Source organism: Pinus tabuliformis, chromosome 8 (genome assembly GCF_031772625.1).
Source record: "Pinus tabuliformis cultivar Carrire ecotype Pingquan chromosome 8, CPIR1, whole genome shotgun sequence".
In the NCBI taxonomy this organism is placed as follows: Eukaryota; Viridiplantae; Streptophyta; class Pinopsida; order Pinales; family Pinaceae; genus Pinus; species Pinus tabuliformis.
The window spans coordinates 1,026,758,884-1,026,769,978 of record NC_142294.1 but is presented as its reverse complement, the minus strand read 5'-3'; the positions used below and the strand labels follow the sequence as shown (position 1 = coordinate 1,026,769,978).

Sequence of the window (11,095 nt, the reverse complement as noted above, 5' to 3'; positions counted from 1 at the left end):
AATGGAAGCAATCAATCTCAGGAAAGTAGACCATACAATGAGTGGAGGGTGACCTAAAAGCCCTAGAAACCTTAGAAAGAAATCAAGCTTCAAACACACATTAAAAAAGTCAAGAGAAAATTGCAGTCATACAAGCATAACAACCAAGAAAAATAAACTATAGACACACTGGAAAATCATTGACAGAAGCCAAAAACATTGAAAACATGAAAAAACCATAATTTTTCTTTATCCTCTAGGATCAGTGTGCCTATTATAGGCAAAAGGGTGATAGAAGGGATATCAACGTGGCTGTAATTAAAAAAGCAGTGATGACAACGCGACTAATGAAGAAAAACACACACATTTATGGAAAGTGAACTAGCAGTTGTATACATTAATAGAATAACGTAGGAAGCATACAACCAAGCCTTGATGTCAATAAGCTCTCCTTGAGTGAATGTCCAATTCCAAGCTCAAGCTCTCCAACCACTCCTTCTTCAAGCCAAATGAGTAGCATGTAGGCACAACCTCAACATAAGGGTGTAAATAGCCAAAGAACAACCATTTGGGAATGGGAAAAGATGAATATATAGGCAGGGAAAGGGAGCTAGTATCTCTCGAAAGATAGGAGGAGGCCCTCATCTCAAGGAGGTAGCTCATAGGGATAATGCCAAAGGGCCAAATTGAGAGAACTCGACCTCATCCACGCCGAACAACCTCTAGCTGTCATTCCGGAAGTCTCTAGATCACGAAGCTTCTTGTCCTCTTTGGGAAAAGTTTCCTTTTAGGGATCATTGCGGGTATCCAAGAAAAAAGTGCACTGGCATCATGAGGTTAGTATAGTGTAACTAGCGACCAGCATAGGTTCCCAGTGTCAGGGGAGCGATGATACTAAAATTAGGGTTTTAGAGATATTTTCTTCAGGGGAAGCTCAAGGCATTTTTCCATCAGTGTTTTAGGGAGGATCTAAGCTACATATCTAGATGAGTACACTCCATGATGGTCATGTTTCAGGCACTTCGGGGTATGTCACAGGGAAGTGCAGGAGGTGTCACAAAATACTATGTAACAGTTCCTCTTATGTCCATAAGTCGCAACCCTCCACTACCCATGAAAAGCTTAGCATCCATCTATTGTTCATAATATAAAAAAATTTACACCATGAAAGCATAAATACCTCACCTCTTACGAAATATTACTATGGATTCAAAAATATACTAAAAAAAGAACCAAAATATATTTTGTGTTTTCTTATACAAAAGAGCAATATCTTTGTGAGCCCTAAAAGACCAGTCTTGGTAACCCCATAGATGTCCATCATTATCTTTCGACTATAAGAAATAATTGATGAAATTATGATAATTGATGACTCTTGTGACAAGTGAACAACAACATCCTGGACAAGAAGTATAGTGCCCTTGACATTAATCTCCCAAAGTTTATCAGGTACAAGCTCTGGAACTAAAACATTGGATTTCAAAGTTGGAAAAGCAACTACTTTTGAGACCACAATGTCTATGTGACCATATTTATCTACAGCCATTTAGATGATATCCCTCCCTCTATTCCCAACTAGAAACATGGAAATCCACTCCCAGCACATCAATCCCTTTGTCTCTCATCTTTTCCACAGCTTCCTCTACCTTTGTTTGTTTTCATGATGAGATGACAATGGAAGCACCTTCCATGCCAAGGCACTCTACAATGGTGAACCCTATTCCCTATATTGAAGTGGTCACCACTATTACCTTCCCTTTGAATCTCTTACCCCTTGCCTTCCATCACACCTTCCCCTCCCTCTCAGTGACGTTGCTAGGCAAAAGTACTCGTAATAATAAATACCACCTACTACAATTCAAAAACTCTCACACTCCTCCATTGGCATCAAATTTTTGGATTTATACACTTTCAACTTCATTGTTTATCTGACTTCAATTTGTGATGTTGTCGTAAATTTAGTTTGTTATTTATCACTAGAGGAATCAATATTTCATTAAGCCCCTACTTTGTAACTATAGATCAAAATTTCTCCATTTTCTTCATGCTCAAAGATCATTATCACAAAATCACTTTTATATATAAATTCGGCCTTGACCTGTGGAGAATTTTCTCCACATCACTTACATGTGGCTAGACCCTATTGATGAATGGGCTAAGTTTGAAATGTAAGCTTTCATCCCTCGGTTGAGTATTCATTAGAACTCCATTAAAAGGATAAGTCTATATATATATATATATTATTTTTATTTTTATTTTTATTTTTATTTTTAGTTTTTGTGAAATACATTTTTATAATGATAGTAACTTTATCACTCATTTTATATATATAGTAATCATGAAATGTAATGGTAATTTAATCATCTTGTAATTGTTTTATTTATTATATTTTGGCTTTATAAATTTTTTAATGAATTAATAATTTGTTTTTTGATATATTAAAACATAATGTGTTATATAATATATATATTAGATGATATTTGAAAATGATATATAGGAGTAATGATGTTATTTAGAAAATGATAAATTATTATTGATATGAATACTTGAAAGTATATAAGATGGATTCAAGATGATTATTTATGTATAAATAAATATTATTTGTTAACTTGAAAAGTAATAAACATGTTACTATGGAGGTTATAAGAATGCCATTAGATATGAAGTAATATACAATCACATACGATGTTAATATGGCAAAGAGATATTAACTACTTAGGAAAGATGTGGAGAAATCACATACAATGCTAATATGGCAAATAGACATTAACTACTTAGGAAAGATGTGGAGAAACTATAATGATCAAATTGAAAGAATAGAGGTACATTCCCCAAAAAGTACATTTCAAATTATTTCCAAATTGGAAGAAATAAGTATATACCGTTAAATACTATGCAATTATCCCTACAAAATTAATAAACCATCAAATGAAAAAAAATGAGGAAGAAAAATAGGAGAGGTATAAAGAGGCATAGATCCTAAGAAAGGAAGGGAAGCCTATAGGCCTAGTCCCCAATGTTAGCAGTATATATTAGATAAAGTTGTCTACGGAGAAATAGAAAGGAGAAACTTGCAAAATTTCTAATGATGATAACTAATGGTATCTCATGTGATTATGGCCAACTTGGAATGATTATATGAACAAAAACAAGTGTTAGATAAATACTTAAGGTGGTTGAGTGGCAGTGTCACAACAAGGGTAAGAAACCAATAAGAAGGGGCATCCTATATTAGAACATAATGGAAGGTTTTGGAATAATCATAACTTGATACTCTAAATGTATCCCTTGAGTGAACAACTCGGTGGCAAATGGTTGTGAAGTCATAGAATTATCTCCATACGAGACTGTGATGAGAATCACTACAAGGTGTATTTAAGGATGATGCATATAAGGAAGAAAATATTGGCTCAACTAATGAAGTTGAATAATTATGGTAATAATGCAGGAACCTGGAAGGTATGATAACATATATTAAAGAAGTAAATCCATAGTAAAATTTATCAATTGAAGAAGATACGTTGTGAGAATGACAACGTCTATAATAGTTTTTCCGTCTAATGGGAGAGCCACATTGTAAAGTTTTCCACAGGTGACTAACTATATGCATGAATTATGGATATCAAGATGTATGATTAGAAGATTCTATTCTTTTGATCCCTTAAAACAGGAAATGATAAGTGGATTACATTTGATAGCCACCTTAATGAATATATTTATAGTGTATTACCCAAGTTGGGGAATAGTAACAACATTTCCAAAGAGTCTCAATTTTATGCATTTAAGAGAGGACGAAAATAAACCACAATGACTAGAGGTGAGAAATTAAATCCAATTTGATAATATGTTTTTGAAATTGAATGAAGTGAAGAAGTTTCCATTGTTGAAGCTAGTAGACATGCAATATTAGGAAATTGAGGCTGGGGGGGAATAAATTATATCTATGAATATCTGGTAGGAGGAAGTGAAGGGATGTTTCTATCAAGAATAAAGTTCTCTTAAGGATATTGATGAGTGGACCGAGCAACATGATTGATAAGATTCATAGTTTAAAATTGTCAAGATAGGAAGTTGAGAATTCTCATATTTGAGGAATGACTGGTGATAAACTAGGAAAAAGTTTAATGGTTTAAATAGTCAAAAATAATAGTTGAAGTAAAAGAAGAAATGTTCCTGGAAATTTTATAAGGATACCTTGAGAAGGATTTGTACATATTGATAAAAGAATTGATAGCCAAATAATAGAGGTTGTACATGACTGATATGCACTCATAGTTTCATGAGTAAGACTTCACATAGAGAAAGTTATCAATCTTTGTTTCGATAGTGTTAAAAGAAGTTGTTTCCACACAACACCGTACATGAAAAATTATCACAGAAAATTATGGTACTAGTGTTTCTAGTTGTTTCAAATTATAAACTAAAGATAGTATTTAATGAGTGACAATTAAGGTGGAAGAATCTCTTGTCCAACTTGAAGAAGGGTGAATCTACAATAAAAAAGACAAGTGGTGTTGATATAGGAACTTGATGATATAAGAAAATATTTTTTAGGATGAACAATGAGAATTACATGGGTGATGGATAAATCACCAGGGGACAACAAGCCCACATGCATGTGAATTAAGCATGGCATAAGATTTAAATAAGGATAACCTAGTGTATGTGTTCCATTTGGGTAAGCAAAATACGTATAGTGATCATGGAATTTTAATTTGATATTGATGATTTAAAGAATGATTGTACAACCGGTAATATCTTAACCATGAATTTCTCTAAAATTTCCTTGGGGGAAGGAAGAATACATGACAAGGTTTTAAGGCTCAAGATGATGAGGCTTATTTGAAATTTAGCAATGTACTTCAATCAGTATAGCTATGGTGTAAATGGTTGAATTGCTAGTTGAAAGAAGTGGAAATGATTATTGAAAATTAATTGGTATCTTAATGAAAATATAACACTAATAATATTTGTGAGACAGCCTAAATCCTAGAGGGATGTTGAATAATCTCATTTCATAGTTGGTGTTCAATGTTTATATAAGAAAATGAAATTGACTCATAATAAGAATGCTTATAGTGTATTATTGTTCTATATTTGATATGTATTAAATGATTCTAATATTTATAATGATATGGTATGAGTTTATGTTGACATGTGGTTCAATTTATTATGTTTTTTCATGATATATCTTTGATACATATATGTTGATGTTATAACTTATGATGGTATTTCATGATGTGAAACATGTGGTAATTGCGTGCATATTTTATGACATGCATGAAGTAGTTATTTATTATTCAAAATGGTGCGATTAACAATGATGTTATGTTTTTATTATGACATGCAAGAGTTGGTGTGTGGATTATTTTCTATGGTACTATGATGTTATAACTAATCTATTGTGTTATGAGGACTAATCGCAAATGCGGACACAAGCAATCTCCCTAGGTTTCCAACAAAACCTAGTTACAAGCAAACAATCAACCTAATTCCTTCCCTAAACCTATCTTTTCTTGAATCATAAGCTAACAATGTGAGAAAAGAAAATTCATACCTTATTATGACATTCTTGATGAAGATTCCCCTTTTTGCTTCAGTGCATCTCCTCCATGCTTGAATCCGGACCTATACACATGGAAACAACAAAGGATCAAAGGCATATGCAGCATAAATGATTCAATAATTCAAACTAGTGATCAAGGAGACTAGTAAAAAACATCAGTCCAGTGGAAAAATAGAAATAACATAAACCATCCATGAAATTCATCAATTAATCCATTAAACAATGTAGTGAGAAGAAACGCTTGGTTGCATTAATTTCATAAACATAAAGGAGCTGCAAAACTTGTGCCTTGATGTTGTGAAGCTCCTCCCATTGATCTCAATCCTCTCTAAGAATGATAAGATCTCCAACCTAATTTATCCATCATAAACTTATTCTAAGAAAACCTCCCTCAACACCCCCCACGTATGGCTTGATTAATAGGCCAAAAGGAAATAGTTTGAGAACCTTAGTCCAAGGATGAGATCCACTAAAAGAGGGATGAGGGATCCTTGAAGAATGGGGATTATCTCCATCAAAAATGAGGTTAGGCTCAAATAAACATGAGTTTGAGGCTTTTTGTTGGGAATGATCTCCCAACAATGCTTCTAGATCTCACTTTTTATTTTTACTCTTTATTGAGTCATATGTGCACTTTTTAGTAGCAGACAAAGCACACATTTGCATAGGGATCAATCTCAATAACTGTGTATGCATAGAAATTGGCTAGAAAACTGTGCAAGAGACTAAAAGTGGGTTTATGGACCATGTTTCCTAAGATTTACACTTTATTCAAGGTATATAAGTTGTTGACTTGCAAGGGAGTTTTTTATGACACTTGGATGGATGGCAATAGATCCAATTTGATGATCATTTGTCATGGTGAAAAAATGAAGTGTAACAGATTGACCCCTAAAGTGAAAAGTCGGAAAATTTTGAGGACTGAAGTACTTTATCATATCAAGGATTGGACCATAGATCATGGTTGGATGGTTGGAAACCTGCAACAATAAATCAAGGATTACAATGTAATATAATAATTATCATTGAGGTAGGGATTCCCATACTCAGAATAAAGGTAACTCGATGAATCAATATGGAAATACATTATGTCAAAGTAGATATAGATGGATGCAGCCATACATAAAACTCTCTATATAACCATGAATATAAAACTCCTTGTGACCTGGATGGATGAAACTAGATCCGGGGTCTTGATCTCCATCTCTCGATCCATATTACGAATCTAACCATGCGACTAGATATCTTGAAGTCGAACATGGCATAAACCACTTGATAATTGATCAATGATGTGAATCGTAAACAAGTACGAGAGAAACCACCAATAATGACAATGGCTCCCAAGGTACTTCCAGAAGTGCGAATAGTTTTTGATGTTGAACACTCATATGATCATTCGATTGAAGTTCAATGATGAGAACCTGTAGTCGAAGGTGAGAAACCTTCCATTAAGGCATGCAGGCTCCAAGGTACTGAAAATGATTCCTAGATCAACTTCCTAGATAATGAACTGAAGTTTATAGGAAGCGACCCATCGCAAGAAGGCCTACGAAACGAAACTCAATGTCAAGTTTTGAAGAATGGTTTGCAAGGACTAACTCAAGGATGGTAGATGTGATTGAAGGCTACAAGTTGCAAGGTAATTTGAACTGAGGTTTAGACTTCTCTTGAACATATTGGTGACCCAAAAATATAACTTGGTAGCACTTGACTCAACTATAATACCCGAAACCAACTGACGAATTTCAATGAGGTTCAATTACCTACGATACAAATGGATTGCCCAACCTGAATAGATATGTGATGGAGTGTCATGTTCAAGAGAGACATGCTGCCTGAAATACAAGAAACAAACTTTTCTTCTCAATTTTCCCCACCATTATTGGCAAGTACCTCTTTATTTTTTTCAAGCTTGAGGAGGATAACATATTCTTGTCCTTCAAGTTCTTTCTTCGGATGAATCCCTCTTATTATTTTTAACGAACCCTTAGGAAGGAGTGGTTAAACCTCCTCAATCAACAAGTGTTGCACTGTTTCTATATTTTATGAGTCTATCATAGGACTAAGTCAACGTCTTTTTAATTTTTAGAGAGTTTGAAAAAGACACGAAAAGAAAACTCGTTCAATTATTTCAATGTAAATTTTAACAAGCTTAGAGAAAGTAAAGCTCGGTGTTTTTCAGTTTTAGGGAGTCAGAAGAGAAACATAAGTAAACTTCACAGTGTTCTTTTTGTAAATTTAGTCCCTCAATCCCGAAAAAGGGTAAAATAATGTAGGAGAGAACTCTATTGACCATGATTAGTCAACATATACCTTTCTCATAAATATTCTAATTCATTCTGTAAAAGGAGTAAACTTATACTGAATAGACGGTTGTTCATTTACTTTAATGAGTTCAAGCAATCAAGTACTTGGCGAACTTTTTGTTTTTAAGGAGTCTGAAAAGGGTGTAAAGAGAACTCCAGGGTTTTGTTTTTCATAAGTTTTAAAAACTGATACAAATATACCCATATCACTGACTTTCAATTTAAATAACGAGCAGGAAAAGACAGAAATAACTCGGCATTTCCATGTACATTTTACAAGCATGAAAAGATAGCAAAAGAAGCTCAGGATTTTCATTATTTTAATGAGCCTTGAAAATAACAACCGAAATGGACTCGAAATAGTTTTCATTTTTACACAGGCTTGAAATAGAGAAAAATTATGATTAAGAGTGGTTTTCATGCCCCCATCATATCGACATAGGCACATGCCCCCCAAGCTTCATTTCATTAGCCTAAGTAAACTACCAGTCACTAATAGGCATATGAAATGAAGGTTCAGTTATGAGATCATGTGAAAGAATCGACTTAATTGGGGGAGGATTTGCTTCATTTTTTAACGAGCTTGACGCAGGAAAAGAGCTATGCTCATGGAACATGTTTCATTTTTTAAAGAGGTTGACACAAGAAAAGAATCATCCTCATATAACCTGTTTCATTTTTTAATGAGGTTAACACATAAAAAGAACCATCCTCATATAACCTATTTCATTTCTTAGTGAGGTTGACACAAGAAAAGAACCATCCTCATAGGTTATGTTTCATGGCTTCCAAATGGAAGAAACACAAGTCAAGGGACACCCCTTTATCATGGCTTCCAAAAGGTCTTCATCGGATGGAAGAACACTACTCTAGAAGTAACACATGTCAAGCGGATCAATAGGGATAATAAAATCATATTCAAATGCCCCCATTGAAGTTTTGACCACGTCAGTTACCAGATCTAGGTCAAAATAAGTCAAGTAGATAGTGAGAGGCTCGCTTGCATAGGTAACTGAAAACATGGGACAGGTTACCACATAATTACCCTATGTCGGGGTAGGCACCACTTCCATATAAGTAACATTCAGTGGTGTCAGATGACTGGTAGTCGAAGCAAGATCAACGTATGAAAGTTGATCAACCATCACAATGTTTCCATTGTGAGGGAAGGACATCACATGAAAGAGCGTCAATACGACAACTTTCATAGCATAGACATAGTCTCTCCGAAGGAGCAAATTGAAATCTAAGGGGCCTTGGACTACCATAAGATCAATACAGATAGTTTTATCTTCCAAGGTAATAGGTAACTTAGGAAGGATCCATAAAGGTTCACTAAAAGTTTTGTTAAAAGCTAACAAATTCTGTGTAACATGCACAAGCTAAGGAGAACCCAAATATTCCAAGCAGATGAGGATAAATTATTGACATAAGAACTTTCATTTACAATTGTGCACCGCACATTTTTTTTTTTTTATATAATACTACCTAAGCACCCACGGGGGTATTGAACTGGTGACCTATCGCAAGGAGTACCTTAACAATGCACCCATTCACCGTCAATCCAAAGCCCTGTGGGCAAGTGCACTGCACATTCTTACCATATGATTTCATAGTGATTTGGAATGTGGTGGAAGAAGGAAGATGAGGCTATTTCAGTCTACTCATTTCAAAGGAAGTAGCCTCATAACTTGGAGGGGGATCAATGGAAATAGGTGAAATTCCCCCATGTGTAAAAGAATTAGACGTAACATGAAGAAATTGAGTGGTATGAAGTTCACTCTCTAAATTAAGAGCGGGATCGACTAAAGATGGAATCGATTCAACCACTTGATCAACAAATGGTCCATCAACTAGAATGATACATTTTTCACTCTCCAATGGAATAGATCAATCACTTCGTCAATTGGCAGTAGGTGGGGATAATTTTACAGTAATTAGTTGTAAGTTTTTTTTGTGAAACAACAAGTTTTCCCAACAATTTTGAGGCTTCTTCCATATGACGAAAATGGTGACTATAATGAACCCCTTTGCATAACCTACAAGGAAACCTAACTTTACTCTTTTTCTTGATAACCTTACAATCGCTAATTGATGGATCAACTGGGACAATTGATAAGGAAGTGGTCACCCTTACAAAGCTTGCAAGGGTATTTGGGCTTTTGATGAATTTTAGAAGCTTCTTCAACATTACCAATACTTACAGCCATGGTTGGTTGGTTGAATACTTTATTATCTTACTTCTTCTTCTTATTCTTCCATTTATTCTTCTTCTTATTCACCTGATTACTAGCATCAAGGCTTTTACCAAGAAAAGAGGAATAAAGGGAGGAGGACATGTTGGATGAAGAAGGTAAAGGGTAAAAAATAGGTTGGTGATGTTGAGATGGTGAACTCAGTTGAGGTGAAAAACTCAATTGAGCTAGTACAATTGGAGTATTTGGAATTAAAGAAGTTGAGAACATCCATATAGGTAAACCTATCGTGAATTCGGGAAGTGACAATGTGGCTATGTAAGGAGGACAGACATTTCCAATATTAGGAAAAGGTCTAGGATTATTGTTAATGGGGATTCCTTGGTCGGTAACTTCCCCATTGGTAGACATTAGATTCAATCCAAATATTTTATTATTATTAAAATTAAATAATATTCACAATCCACACCTAAGGTCATGTAAAAAAAAAAGCATATAACACACACTAGTAAATCTAAAGAGTCAAACCATGCAAATAGACTTTTCACGACGAAATCCCTAGTTGGTAATGAAATCCAACATCATAGAGATCAAAGTGAAAAGTGAATAATGACAAAGTGGATGGAACCAATTATGCTGACAACCTTCTTAATGAAATAATATAGTACAAGTAACTTCACTTATGCCATCTTGAGTGAAGATTACCCTCCAAAAAGTCCAAATGGGTCTAGTCAACAATTATTCCAAGTACCACAGGACCTTCCCTCTATTGTCACCTCGAGTAATAGTAGTAAGATTGTGGTCTCTAAGGTTACTAACTACAACAACTCAACTTGGGGGAACAGTCACAAATCCGACATACACGTAAGGGCAGAGTAGTAAAGCTCAATCCCCTTGAAAGCTCCTCAACATGGTTAATTGTAGGTTTACTTTTAAGTGACCCCAAGTACCTTTTGAAGCCATTTTTAATATGTGTAAATCACTGTACCATAGCCAATGAATTGGATACAATCACTTCACCAGGTCTGATATGATCTTGTGCTTGACTC

The 11,095-nt window shown here is 34.6% G+C and overlaps 1 pseudogene; it reads right to left on the bottom strand.

The window, feature by feature from the left end:
- Positions 1-1,180: 1,180 nt before the first annotated feature.
- Positions 1,181-11,095, bottom strand: part of LOC149238880 (tropinone reductase-like 3 pseudogene) — a 134,925-nt pseudogene continuing 125,010 nt past the window's right edge.